This window comes from Panulirus ornatus, chromosome 20, assembly GCF_036320965.1.
Source record: "Panulirus ornatus isolate Po-2019 chromosome 20, ASM3632096v1, whole genome shotgun sequence".
In the NCBI taxonomy this organism is placed as follows: domain Eukaryota; kingdom Metazoa; phylum Arthropoda; class Malacostraca; order Decapoda; family Palinuridae; genus Panulirus; species Panulirus ornatus.
In genome coordinates this window covers 37,705,251-37,719,151 of record NC_092243.1, presented here as the reverse complement: position 1 = coordinate 37,719,151, position 13,901 = coordinate 37,705,251, and the positions used below count along the sequence as shown (strand labels likewise).

The window sequence follows — 13,901 nt, the reverse complement described above, 5'->3', positions numbered from 1 at the left end:
CTCATGCCACAAGCATCTTTTGCGCACGCCATCACTGCTTCCCTAAATACATCTCATTCCTCCCCCACTCCCCTTACCTCCTTTGTTCTCACCTTTTTCCATTCTGTACCCAGTCTCTCCTGGTACTTCCTCACACAAGTCTCCTTCTCAAGCTCAATTACTCTCACCACTCCCTTCACCCCAACATTCTCTCTTCTTTTCTTAAAACCTCTACAAATCTTCACCTTCGCCTCCACAAGATTATGATCAGGCATCCCTCCAGTTGCACCTCTCAGCACATTAACATCCAAAAGTCTCTTTCTCGCGCCTATCAATTAACACGTAATCCAATAACGCTCTCTGGCCATCTCTCCTACTTATATACGTATACTTATGTATCTCTCTCTTAAACCAGGTATTCCCAATCACCAGTCCTTTTTCAGCACATAAATCTAAAAGCTCTTCACCATTTCCATTTACAACACTGAACACCCCATGTATACCAATCATTCCCTCAACTGCCACATTACGCACCTCTGCATTCAAATCACCCATCACTATAACCCGGTCTCGTGCATCAAAACTACTAACACACTCATTCAGCTGCTCCCAAAACACTTGCCTCTCATGATCTTTCTTCTCATGCCCAGGTGCATATGCATCAAAAATCACCTATCTCTCCATCAACTTTCAGTTTTACCTACATCAATCTTACTTTCTTACACTATCACATACTCCCACCACTCCTGTTTCAGTAGTAGTGCTACTCCTTCCCTTGCTCTTGTCCTCTCACTAACTCCTGACTTTACTCCCAAGACATTGCCAAACCACTCTTCCCTTTACCCTTGAGCTTCGTTTCTCTCAGAGCCCAAACATCCACGTTCCTTTCCTCAAACATACTACCTATCTCTCCTTTTTTCTGATCTTGGTTACATCCACACACATTTAGACAGAGCCTTCGAGGAGGCTGAGCACTCCCCGCGTGACGACTCCTTCTGTATCCCCTTTTAGAAAGTCCCTATCCCTGGGGATATGGGAGAAAGAATACTTCCCACGCATTCCTCACGTGTCGTAGAAGGCGACTAAAGGGGACGGGAGCGGGGGGCTAGAAACCCTCCCCTCCTTGTATTTTGACTTTGATATATATACATATATATGAGTGGGAGATGTATAAAAGAAAGAGACAGGAGGTCAAGAGAAAGGTGCAAGAGGTGAAAAAGAGGGCAAATGAGAGTTGGGGTGAGAGAGTATCATTAAATTTTAGGGAGAATAAAAAGATGTTCTGGAAGGAGGTAAATAAAGTGCGTAAGACAAGGAAGCAAATGGGAATTTCAGTGAAGGGCGCAAATGGGGAGGTGATAACAAGTAGTGGTGATGTGAGAAGGAGATGGAGTGAGTATTTTGAAGGTATGTTGAATGTGTTTGATGATAGAGTGGCAGATATAGGGTGTTTTGGTCGAGGTGGTGTGCAAAGTGAGAGGGTTAGGGAAAATGATTTGGTAAACAGAGAAGAGGTAGTAAAAGCTTTGCGGGAAGATGAAAGCCGGCAAGGCAGCACGTTTGGATAGTATTGCAGTGGAATTTATTAAAAAAGGGGTGACTGTATTATTGACTGGTTGGTAAGGTTATTTAATGTATGTATGACTCATGGTGAGGTGCCTGAGGATTGGCGGAATGCGTGCATAGTGCCATTGTACAAAGGCAAAGGGGATAAGAGTGAGTGCTCAAATTACAGAGGTATAAGTTTGTTGAGTATTCCTGGTAAATTATATGGGAGGGTATTGATTGAGAGGGTGAAGGCATGTACAGAGCATCAGATTGGGGAAGAGCAGTGTGGTTTCAGAAGTGGTAGAGGATGTGTGGATCATGTGTTTGCTTTGAAGAATGTATGTGAGAAACACTTAGAAAAGCAAATGGATTTGTATGTAGCATTTATGGATCTGGAGAAGGCATATGATAGAGTTGATAGAGATGCTCTGTGGAAGGTATTAAGAATATATGGTGTGGGAGGCAAGTTGTTAGAAGCAGTGAAAGGTTTTTATCGAGGATATAAGTCATGTGTACGTGTAGGAAGAGAGGAAGTGATTGGTTCTCAGTGAAAATAGGTTTGCGGCAGGGGTGTGTGATGTCTCCATGGTTGTTTAATTTGTTTATGGATGGGGTTGTTAGGGAGGTGAATGCAAGAGTCCTGGAAAGAGGGGCAAGTATGAAGTCTGTTGGGGATGAGAGAGCTTGGGAAGTGAGTCAGTTGTTGTTCGCTGATGATACAGCGCTGGTGGCTGATTCATGTGAGAAACTGCAGAAGCTGGTGACTGAGTTTGGTAAAGTGTGTGGAAGAAGAAAGTTAAGAGTAAATGTGAATAAGAGCAAGGTAATTAGGTAGAGTAGGGTTGAGGGTCAAGTCAATTGGGAGGTGAGTTTGAATGGAGAAAAACTGGAGGAAGTGAAGTGTTTTAGATATCTGGGAGTGGATCTGGCAGCGGATGGAACCATGGAAGCGGAAGTGGATCATAGGGTGGGGGAGGGGGCGAAAACCTTGGGAGCCTTGAAAAATGTGTGGAAGTCGAGAACATTATCTCGGAAAGCAAAAATGGGTATGTTTGAGGGAATAGGTGGTTCCAACAATGTTGTATGGCTGCGAGGCGTGGGCTATGGATAGAGTTGTGCGCAGGAGGATGTATGTGCTGGAAATGAGATGTTTGAGGACAATGTGTGGTGTGAGGTGGTTTGATCGAGTAAGTAACGTAAGGGTAAGAGAGATGTGTGGAAATAAAAAGAGCGTGGTTGAGAGAGCAGAAGAGGGTGTTTTGAAATGGTTTGGGCACATGGAGAGAATGAGTGAGGAAAGATTGACCAAGAGGATATATGTGTCGGAGGTGGAGGGAACGAGGAGAAGAGGGAGACCAAATTGGAGGTGGAAATATGGAGTGAAAAAGATTTTGTGTGATCGGGGCCTGAACATGCAGGAGGGTGAAAGGAGGGCAAGGAATAGAGTGAATTGGAGCGATGTGGTATACAGGGGTTGACGTGCTGTCAGTGGATTGAATCAAGGGCATGTGAAGCGTCTGGGGTAAACCATGGAAAGCTGTGTAGGTATGTATATTTGCGTGTGTGGACGTGTGTATGTACGTGTGTATGGGGGGGGGGTTGGGCCATTTCTTTCGTCTGTTTCCTTGCGCTACCTCGCAAACGCGGGAGACAGCGACAAAGCTAAAAAAAAAAAAAAAAAAAAAAAAATATATATATATATATATATATATATATATATATATATATATATATATATATATATATAGTGTAAGCTAAGAGAGCTTTAAGGAAAATTTTAAAGGAGATATAGAACTGTACATTGGCGGCCAAGGCAAGAGTGACGTAAGTGATACTAATAAATGAGTGACAGGCAAGTGTGTAGCAGCTGATGGGTTTGTGAAGAAAACGGAAATGTATGAGATATCGGATATATATTTTCTATGATAACTATGATGCAAATCTAAAGTAATGTAGGCACTTGTAAAAGAGTGGATGTGGATAAAGAACTACGAACGTATTCGAAAGACAAACATAATATATTCCATATTAATGTAAATGACACACCATGCCACCAGTTCGTTTTTCTTCGTTAGACCAAACGCTTTCCAATATGTCCCCACCATTACACCAGGCACTACGTGGCAAGACTGCGTCATATGATTACTGTGTGGCCACTGGCAACACCAAGGATGAGCCGTTTTGATAACGGTTTCTTTCCTTACACCTCAAAGTTGAAACACTCCATCCTTTCACGTCTTTCCCAATAACTATGCCTTGGCGCTTACCTTAAGAGAGACAGGCTTTCACTTTCTCGCAAATATGCAAATACTTTCTCACGTCTCTTTTCCCTTTCATTAACCTCTTCATAATCTGATTAAGGATCTGTAGACAGTGAATGCGAGTGATTGGGAGGAATACAAGAGAAAGGAGTGGAGGTTCATCCGATACATAAGAGAACTGATAAATAGGACAGCAATTGACAAACTGGACGGGTAAATAAAGATTTTCTGAAAAGAAGTGACATAGGTCTGGAGGACAAAGAAATCTGAGACTGAGGAGAGCAAACATGGAGACGGCAGTAGACAAAGTTGTGAAAATATGAAGAAAATTTTGAATAACTGTTGATTGTGTCAAATGACAGGGAGGCAAGCATTATATGTTCGGGGACGAAGTGCGTTGTGGAGCAATCAAGTCTTGGCGAATGGACCGGTAGAGACACACGAGGTAGTGAAAGCCTTGCTGGAAATGACATATCTAATCTTTTTATACGAAGGATGGTAAGGAAGGTAAACATGAAGATCTTGGAGCATAGGATGGGTCTGTTGTGAGTGAGCTGGAAGTGTTGGGTAGCAGGGGAGGCTTACCAGTACTGGCTATGGATGACTAAGTCTCACGTCGTAAACTATAGACAGAGAATCCAGAGGCTGATGACAGAGTTTGGAAGAGTAAAGGCAGTCTAAAAGTTCAAGTGATGAAAAGTAAGAAAGCGAGCTGCCACAGATGTGGTGAGATAGAGGACTGTTTGAGTGTGAGTGTGATTCAGGCGCCTGGAGGAAGTGGAGTACGTTATGTACCTATGAGTAGGGGCGGCAGCGGATAGATCCATGGAGGCCGAAGGGTGTCTCAGGGTGGAAAAGGGAGCTAAGGTCTTGGGGGTGTGTGCCTCAGAGCGTGGAAGTAGAGACAAGTGTCTGTACAGTACGATACTTTGGTCTCGACATCGGTGTATGGACGTGTCTTCAGCTCTGAATGCAAAGGAAAGGGTTGTATCTGCTAGAAATGAAATGCCTGTGGACATGTAGCGTGTAGCAGGTTGATCGTGTGAAAAGAAAAAAAAAATTGTACTCTACCCAAAAAGGCAGATCGGAGTGTCCTGATGCAGTGTGGGCATAGCAGGAAAGGGGGGGGGGGTTATGGATTGAGGGTACGTGTAGATGAGGAGGACATGAAGGTACTGGGTTGCGTAAGGTCATAAGACCTTAGAGCGTAAGGTCATAAAACAATAAATGAGGAAGAAAAAAGAATTTCCTTGAAAGTTAAGAATTATCCAAATGAATTCTTCGAATAGATAAGACAAAGGAAGACAGTAATAAAAGGATTTGGACCATTACGAAACGAACATGACACGCTAACTTCTGACAATGAAATGGCTACCATACTAAATTATTCCTTTAACTCCGTATTCACAACTGAAGAATCATCTCGAATACCACAACCAATGAAAATATTTCAAGGATCTGATGAGTTGAAGGTTTGAGAAATTAAGATCTCTGAAGTACTTAAATACCTAGACCAATCAAATCCTAACAAATCCAACGAACCAGATAACTTAGCTCCATGATTTTTTAATAAGGTCAGGAGGCAGCTGATATACCCCATAAAACAAATATTGAACAAATCTCTATCAGATGGTCAGGTGCTAATGTTACTCCTATATATATAAAAGAAGACCAAAAAGTGTGCTTCGAGCTACCGCCCAATCAGCCTTACGTCAGGGTTAGGTAAAACGATGGAAAAATAATACGAGATAAAATTGTCACGTTTCTAAAACACAAAATTGTATCGGACAACCAACACGGTTTCCGCTATGGAAGATCCTAATTGACAATTTTGCTGGAATCTTTTAATGTTATTCATCAGAATTGGGATGAAGTACCGTCTGATGTAGTATACTTAGATTTCCAAAAGGCTTTCCATAAAGTACCTCACAAGACTTTTACATAAACTCAAAGCACATGGAATTAGTGAAGAACTCAGTACATGGATCAGAGACTGGCTTACTGGAATAAATCAGCGCGTAGTATTAAACGGCGAAGCTTCAGACTGGCTGGACGTAACAAGTGGTGTGCCACAGGGATCGGTCCTAGGCCAAATTCTTTTTATGATACATGTTAATGACGTAGAACTCGGTCTCATATCCAAGATCTCCAAATCTGCTGACGATACGAAGCTAGGAGGTAGAGCTGTAAACAGGCGAGACTGCGAAACTATTCGAAGTTACTAGCATAGTGGTTGGACAGATGGCAAACGAAGTTTATTGTAGACAAGTGTAAAATTACGCACTTTGCAGACAAGAATATACGTTACGACGACAAACTATTCGGAAACTCTCTAACTGCAGTAAATAAAGAAAAGGACCTTGGAGTTGTCGTTAGCAACAATCCGAAATACACCAAACAGTGTTAAGCAGCAAGTAAAAAAGGCAACCAAACGTAAGGCCTCATAGCCAGGAACGTAGATTACAAGAAACCAAAAAAAAAGTCACTTTATAATTCTCTAGTAAGACTACATCTTGAATATGCAGTCCGGTTTTGGTCCACAGACTATAAAAAAAAGAAGAAAAATCAGAGCAAGTACAAAGACGCGCGACAAAATTGATCCCATCCATTAGAAATCTGGCAAACGAAGAGAGGCTAAAACGATTGGATCTTTTCTCCCTTAAAAAACGTAGACTTTGCGGCGACTTAAATCCAAGTGTTTGAATTCTGAATAAGTTCAATAAAGTAAATCACGAATATCTCAAATTACAAGAAAATACGGTTACCAGGACAAATGGAACAGGTGTGTTGAACACTGGAATAAGTTAGCGTCAGAGGTGGTTAATGCTAAGACTATAAATACCTTCAAAAGTCATTTAGACAAAGATTCTATAAATTCAGGTATACTCTGAGAAAAACGCCAGAAATACTTGAAATTCCGGAGCCTTCACACACTACACACTGGGACACATCTTGTTCAGAACGACCTGATCAAGTACCTTGGCATTATGTAATCAGAACTGATGTGTAACAGTTTCCAGGATCAGTGATCGCTCCAGTAGCTAAGGATGGATGTCTGCCTCGCCAGCTATAAGTCGTGGTGGCTGTTTTAATTTGAAGCCTTTTTGAAATTTTAGTAGAAAATAGACAGAAAGCATTTTTTTTATCATCGAAAACGGGGATGACTTGGAAGGCATCTAAAAACTGATATTGCAAGATATGAAAACCTGTATCAAAATCAATTCTAAACGGATAAATTTTGGACATTTTTAGAGCATACGATATTGGCTGGTGCAACGGATTTTTCACAAAACTTCCTGATGAAAGTTTGATAAGCAATTACCAGGATAATATTTAAAAACAACGGGTTGGTTTAGATGGTAAGGCGTTGAGTGGCTGGGAGTAGCAAGGATCAGTTCTTGTCCAAATTTCTTTTTTAATCTTCATTTTATGAACAAAACAGTAGTTCTCAAAGTCATCAACGCTTTTACATATAGTTTCCTTCTTATTGGCCCCCTATCCTAGTCTGCTCTAAAACACTGTTGGCCCTGATTACATATATAATGTATATTTCATAATGGTAAGATACAGGGGCTTACCTTTTCTGAACACGTTCACAGACAAAACACTACAAATTCCTCGCGTGGAAAAATTACGAGATGAAAGTTGTGAGAGTATGTTAGAGATACCTCTCAAACACACCGCAAAACTTTTTTTTTTTGCATCCAGTTTTTCCTCAGTGTGATGGTGAGGCAGCATATCAACAACCAGCTTCTTGACTCTTGGTTTTGTCACACTCAGAGCGCATCATAGGTCGTGCTCCTCCTCCAGTCTGGTCCAGTATTATGTCTTGATGTGGAGAAGGTGAGAAAATTACCTCACAAGAGCAGATTGATGGAGGAACACCAGGTCACATAAGAGGTGTTGGAACACTAGGTCACATAAGAGGTGTTGGAACACTAGGTCACACAAGAGGTAGCGGAACACTAGTTCACACAAGGTGTAGCGGAACACTAGGTCACATAAGAGGTGGCGGTACACTAGGTCACACAAGAGGTGGCGGAACACAAGGTCACGTAAGGGGTGGCGGAACGCGAGGTCACATAAGAGGTGGCGGAACACGAGGTCACATAAGAGTTGGCGGAACACGAGGTCACATAAGAGTTGGCGGAACACGAGGTCAATTAAGAGGTGGCGGAACATTAGGTCACATAACGTGTGGTGAAACACTAAGTCACATAAGTTCGGGTAGCTAGCTGGCATCGATGACCATTACACTATGAAGGATTCAACTTCAGCCTTGATCATGACGCCTGAATCTTCAAGATTCAGAAGCTCAAGTCTTAGCAGCATCGCTGTCATCACCTGTAGATGTCACTGGAGCAGTGATAGAGTCCCTTGGTGGTTGAGACGTTTGACTAAGACTTTCTGTGGAGTAAGCTTTAAATTCCTCTTCCGAGCCCTCCATATGCTGGGCAACAAACTGTGTAGCGAAGTCACCCAGGCCAACTTTGCGCCTTTAATTTTTCATAATACAAATGAAGGCTTTGCTTTCATCCAAAAAAGTCAATTGTCAAGCTTCCCCTTTCTTGTAATTCCAGGTTTACTGTGTTCAGTTGTTCAAATATGTCCACAAGGGAGGCAAGTCGTATTTCCAAGCCATTCCCAAACCGTGCTGAGAGCAAATCCAATTTGTTCTCGATCCTGAGAAAGAGTTTGAGCTCTTTTCTGAGCGCAAATACACGCTGGACAACATCGCCTTTAGATAGCCAGCGAACTGCAGTGTGGAAGTGGAGGGTTTCGTGAAGAGAGTCCATATACTTGCATAGTCTCTTGAAAAGGCGCGTTGAGAGCATTTCTTTTCACAAATCCTACTGTCTATATTCATATTCAGAGTTTCCCACGACTGCCTAGGGGAGTGCTTTAGATGGAAGGACTTGCTTATGAATCATACAATGAAGAGATATAGCAATTGGAGATTTTGGCAGAACCCGAGCAACAAAGCTCAACTTAGAACCGCCATTCGCTGGGTTTTTGTGGCTGGTCTGCCTCCTTCTCTCTACCCTTTTGTACCCCTCCTCAACCTTCACTCAAGTGTTGTGCAACACTATGGCACCCTTCAAGAGGCAAAAAGGTCCCCCACATGGAACATGGTCCCCAGTTTCTGAACCAATGCTCTAGAGAAAGGATTTGGGGAAAAAATTTCCAAGTTGGCGATGATACGAAAGCTCAGTGGAAGAACATACATGGAAAAATGCAAAGCTTTGCATGCCTGCAACACAAACTACATGTACGAATATACAAAGGGTTGGTAAGTCTTTTCCCGAGTTGGCTGATAAGAAGGATCTTTGGGTCGTTATCAGTAACGACATTTCGTATACAAAACAATGTCCAACTGTGAGGAACAAAGACAATGTTGGGATTCATAGCCAGAAAATATCAGAAACAATTACCACTAAATATCATATACTGGTCCGGTAACACCTTGAAGATGCCGAGCAGACGCTCCACGTCGTCGGACAACGGCAAAATGACGTCGTTCAGCGGTATAATCACCAACTCCGCCATTATCCTCTTTATACCGCCCATATTGCCAGGCACAACCCTCCCGCTCACCATAAACATATCTTGACATAAAATATATCATCTCAGCGACCAGCAATTTCTATCCTGCCAAGAAGATGGATGAATTGTTGGCATCTGTGGATCGGAATTAATCACCGTACGTCTGGCAGCATGCTCGAAGCGTCCATAGACAAGGGATAAGACTAGACGGCCATTTTGTGATATAGAATAAGATTTTCTTCATCAGTCATGCAATCATGCGAGGTAATGTATGTATTCAATAACCAGGATCCTCAGAATGAACTTCCTGCAGCTCCAAAAACATTCTATTGTTTTGCTTGCTTTGTTAGTTGTATTACTTGTGTTGATCTTAGTTTTACTAGTATTGGTAGACTTACAATGATGCTGTCAGTTATATTAGGAGCAATCTTGTCCGTGTTCGTGTCACATTTCATGTGGCGATGTTTACATTTGTGCTGGTACCACTGGTGTTGCGAGGGAGCTTGGTATCACCGAGGCTGTGGTATAAACAGCTGTGGTCAAGACGGGGTAGGGAGGAACTTCTTGCTCATGGTGGTAAAACTTACAGCAGTAACGTCTACAGGTCAGGCAGGCAGGCAGGATGTAGGAAGTGGTGCAGGAAGGAACATTACTGACCGTACTATTAGTAACAGGACTGATTTTGCGTAAGCACAACGACGGAATATTCTGGAGAAGTGGCAGTCTCTGCAGCAGTACTGGCAACAAGCTCGGCTAGACACTGGGAAATAAATACTGTAAACCTGGTGAAGCAGCTAGCTGTAGGTAATGGTGACCCAGGACACTTGTCTCAGCAGCTAATTTAAAGCTGCAGTCACGACACTGAAGGAGGTAGTCGTCCTGGGAGCACAGCTTAGTACCATAATGAATCACGGAAAAGATATTTTGCGATATGAATTCAGAATCAGATTTTCTTTTATCACAGTCTACAGATAAGACACACAGAATTTAAACACTATCAATGATTCTCTCTTAGTATTTCATAACATGCAGATGTTAGAGGACTCCACTTGCAAGCGAAAAGTCACCTAAGGCAAAGCTGTATCATTGGGAATACAGTCTCATTAACTTCTCACCCCAAAGGAATACTACATTTCCCTGCTACTGGAAGTAATGCAGTCTTGGGCAACAAGAGCCTTTGGAAAAGTCTTAGTAAAACCGGGACTCTTTAATGGAAATTGGTCTCGGGGTAGTTAAAAGAAAACTGAAAAATAACTTTATGCAGCAGACATTATAACTATTCACGTTAGGTATTTGGGAGGGAATATGATGACCGTTTTAACAATACTAGATTTACTGACCTTCCATCAGACTCGTATTTGCCATGACAAAGGTTCCTGACAGGGACTCAGCAGCCACGTTATGGGCGAGGAAGACCCGACAATATGTTGCCAGATTCACTGTCATGCTGGAAAATGAGGCATCAGAGCCACAGTGAGAGTGGCCATCACGAACCCATTCCAAGTATTACTGCGAGGCGCTGGTGGTAGTGAGGCGAAGTGGTGAAGGGAAGAGAGGAACCTGCCAGGGTGTGTGGCAGGGACCAGCAGCTTGTAGGAGTGACTGTAGCAATAGGATATCTACCGCTAAAGGTACAGTCCCGCGAGAGTCAACCAGAGGCTCTTTAGTGGTGGGTCCCGTACACAATGCATCACTACTGCACTGTGATGGTCACCACCTCAACCTGACCCCCACTTCCACCTCATCACCACCGTCCTCTTCCACCTCGACCATATGCCACACACAAGACCTCTTATCTTGCGCTTCGAACACGTCCCGCGCGCACCGTCAGTCAGTCGGATGGTTAGAGATATGAACATAATGAAGGGAAAAGGATTTCACCTATTTGTGGTTGTGTGTGTGTGTGTGTGTGTGTGTGTGTGTGTGTGTGTGTGTGTGTGTGTGTGTGCGCGCGCGCGCGCGCGTTCCTGTCGCTGTGCACAGGGTAGACTTGCATAAGAAGAGACCTTGACCTTCGTGGTCAATAAGGACGAGGTCGCCCTTGAGACCCTTAAACCAGATCCTGCCGGAGGATGCTTTAAACTTTTTAATTAGGCTTTAGAATTTCTTGGCAGACTCCCTGGTTCGTTTCTGAGAAGAGATAGGGATAATTAGCCTAAGAGGATGAGGCACAGAACCAGAGGAAAAGGGAAAAGAGGGTACAGGAAATTTGACAAAAGATGAAGAAAATAGAAGCCTGGAGAAAAAGGTAGAAAAAGGATTGAAGATGAACGATGATGAAGGAAGAATAGAAGAAAATTATCGCATTTATGTTCGTGATTTGTAACGGTCATGTCTGGTGGGGAGCAGTGTTTATGTGTATGGCATGAGGACTCACGGAGGGATGCTCAGGTGTATAATGTGTGCGTGTGTGTGTGTGTGTGTGTGTGTGTAAGTAATTACCCATTTATGGTAGCCTTTTTATTCTGTGCGGGGAGGGAATTCTACCTTCGTGGGGCCCCATTTCTTGAGACTTTCCCTATCATACAACTTTAAAAACTTTTGTACGCTGGACGTATTTACTCTTTCATTAAACACTTCACAAAATACTTCAGTACATCATTCTAAGAAGTTTACTCTTTACGTCATCAAACTGCTATACAAAAACTTAATTGTTGAGATCAGGTCACTCTTCACACTTCTTTCTTCCACTGTGGGCAAATTCGAAGACTCTAGCCTTTCCGTGTATGCAAGTTCCCTTAATTCTGGTATAATCTTTGGTAGTCTCATTTGGATCTTCTCTGCAAGTTCTTTCTGCTCGAAATGTATTGACCAAAAGCGAGAAACATATTCTAGTGTTGAAGTGGGAAGCGTATTGTAGTGTTCGCGTATTGCTGGATGCGATTCTTTTTTCTCGCTGGAGGCTTCTTTCACAGACAATAGTCCACATCAAGACCGGACCTTAATCATAATATAAAGAGGTTAAATAAAGGGAAAAATATGAGACAAAGGAAAACACAGACTGAGCAGGGAGTGAAAACCTTGTCTTTAAGATAGAACCAGTTCGTTATTAGGAAAGACATAAGACGGCAGAAAGTTCCAAGCTTTCGAGGTGTAGGGAAAGAAACAGTTATCAAAACGGCCCACCCTCAAGTTGCCAGCGGCCAAGTAATAATGTGATGCAACAGCAGTCCGAGTATTGTTTGGTCTACCTAATGGTGGGGGCACACATGGAGTCAGCTCGCGGGAACAAAATCCAAAGTAATACCTATAAAAGAGGGAAAGTGAACCAACATTGCGGTTTAGGCCAAGTGAGTTAAGTTTTAAACTTAGCCTAGGAGAGTTTGCAAATCGGACCGCTTTCGACTCAACTCTGTCAAGTAAGGACGCAGAGCGAGAACCACCTCGTAAGTGAGAGCAGTACTCCATTCAAGGACGAACCAGTCCTTAGTACAGACGGAGCAACTACTCTGAAGAAAAGAAATTCCGACATCTAAACAGACTCTCAGTGTCTTAAAGGTAGACTTAACCATTTCTGTAATGTGGGGTTCCAAGATAATGAGGATGTTACAGTAATACCAAGTATGTTCAGAGTCAAGAAATGGAATTACAAAATCGTCGAAGGGGAGAGGAAAGTTTGGGGTATTTTTGGTAGAGAGATGGGCAAAAACTGGGTCTTGGAGGCATTAACCTTAATCAGATTTTGTGTACTCCACCGAGATATCCTGTCCAAGTCTGAGTTTACTGAGGAAGTTGTGTTGAGACGATATGTACAACGAGTGAGGAGGAGCAGATTAAAGGATGTGGAGGAATGGCGTCGAGTCGTTAGCGTAGGAGTGCATTCGATATTTGTAGAAAATGAATTGTTGATATAAAGAAGAAAAAGTGCAAGGGACAGGACAGAACCTTAAAAGACACCGCTGTTGATGAAGAAAGGGGGAGTGGCTGATCCATCAATAACCACGGAGATAGATCGGCCGGAGAGGAAGCTAGGTATGAAGGAGAAAAGAGAAGGAGGGAAGCCACAATAGGGGAGCTTAGGGTCAAGACCCCGATGCCACACCCTGTCAAAAGGTTTGGACATATGAAGGTCAACTACATAGGATTCCCCAAGATTTTTCAGGGATGATAATCAGGAATTAGTAAGACAGCAAAGGAGATTATCAGTGGTTCTTGCCTTAAGGAAGCCATAGTTGTGATCAGAGAGAAGATAGAGATTAAAGATGTCTGAGGATATGGAGCTGAGGAGGGCTTCAAAGAAATAGTAGATGTCAAACAGTAGGACGATAGTTAAAGGGGTTAGAACGGTCACTCTTCTTATGGATGGGATATACCAACGCATGCTTCTAAGAAGGAAAAACTCTGGTTTTCATACAGAAACGGAACACACGAGCAAAAACAGGTGCAAGTTTCGAAGGCACACACTTTCCGTACTCGAGGATGGATGCCATCAAGACCATAAGTCTCACTTGTGTCCAGAGAAAGAAGCGTTTTTCGGAAACTTCGAAGAGAGATTGCAGTCAGGGGCATAGGATTAGTAAGAGGAGCATCATGGGGTGAAGGAGTGCTAGAGTCATCCAGGTCATATTT

At 42.8% G+C, this 13,901-nt stretch overlaps 1 protein-coding gene and 1 pseudogene across 15 annotated transcripts in view; both read right to left on the bottom strand.

The window, feature by feature from the left end:
• Nucleotides 1-13,901, bottom strand: part of LOC139755950 (uncharacterized) — a 1,365,710-nt gene that overhangs the window by 1,018,819 nt on the left and 332,990 nt on the right. The window lies entirely within an intron of this gene.
• Nucleotides 8,040-8,584, bottom strand: LOC139756167 (zinc finger BED domain-containing protein 5-like; annotated as a pseudogene).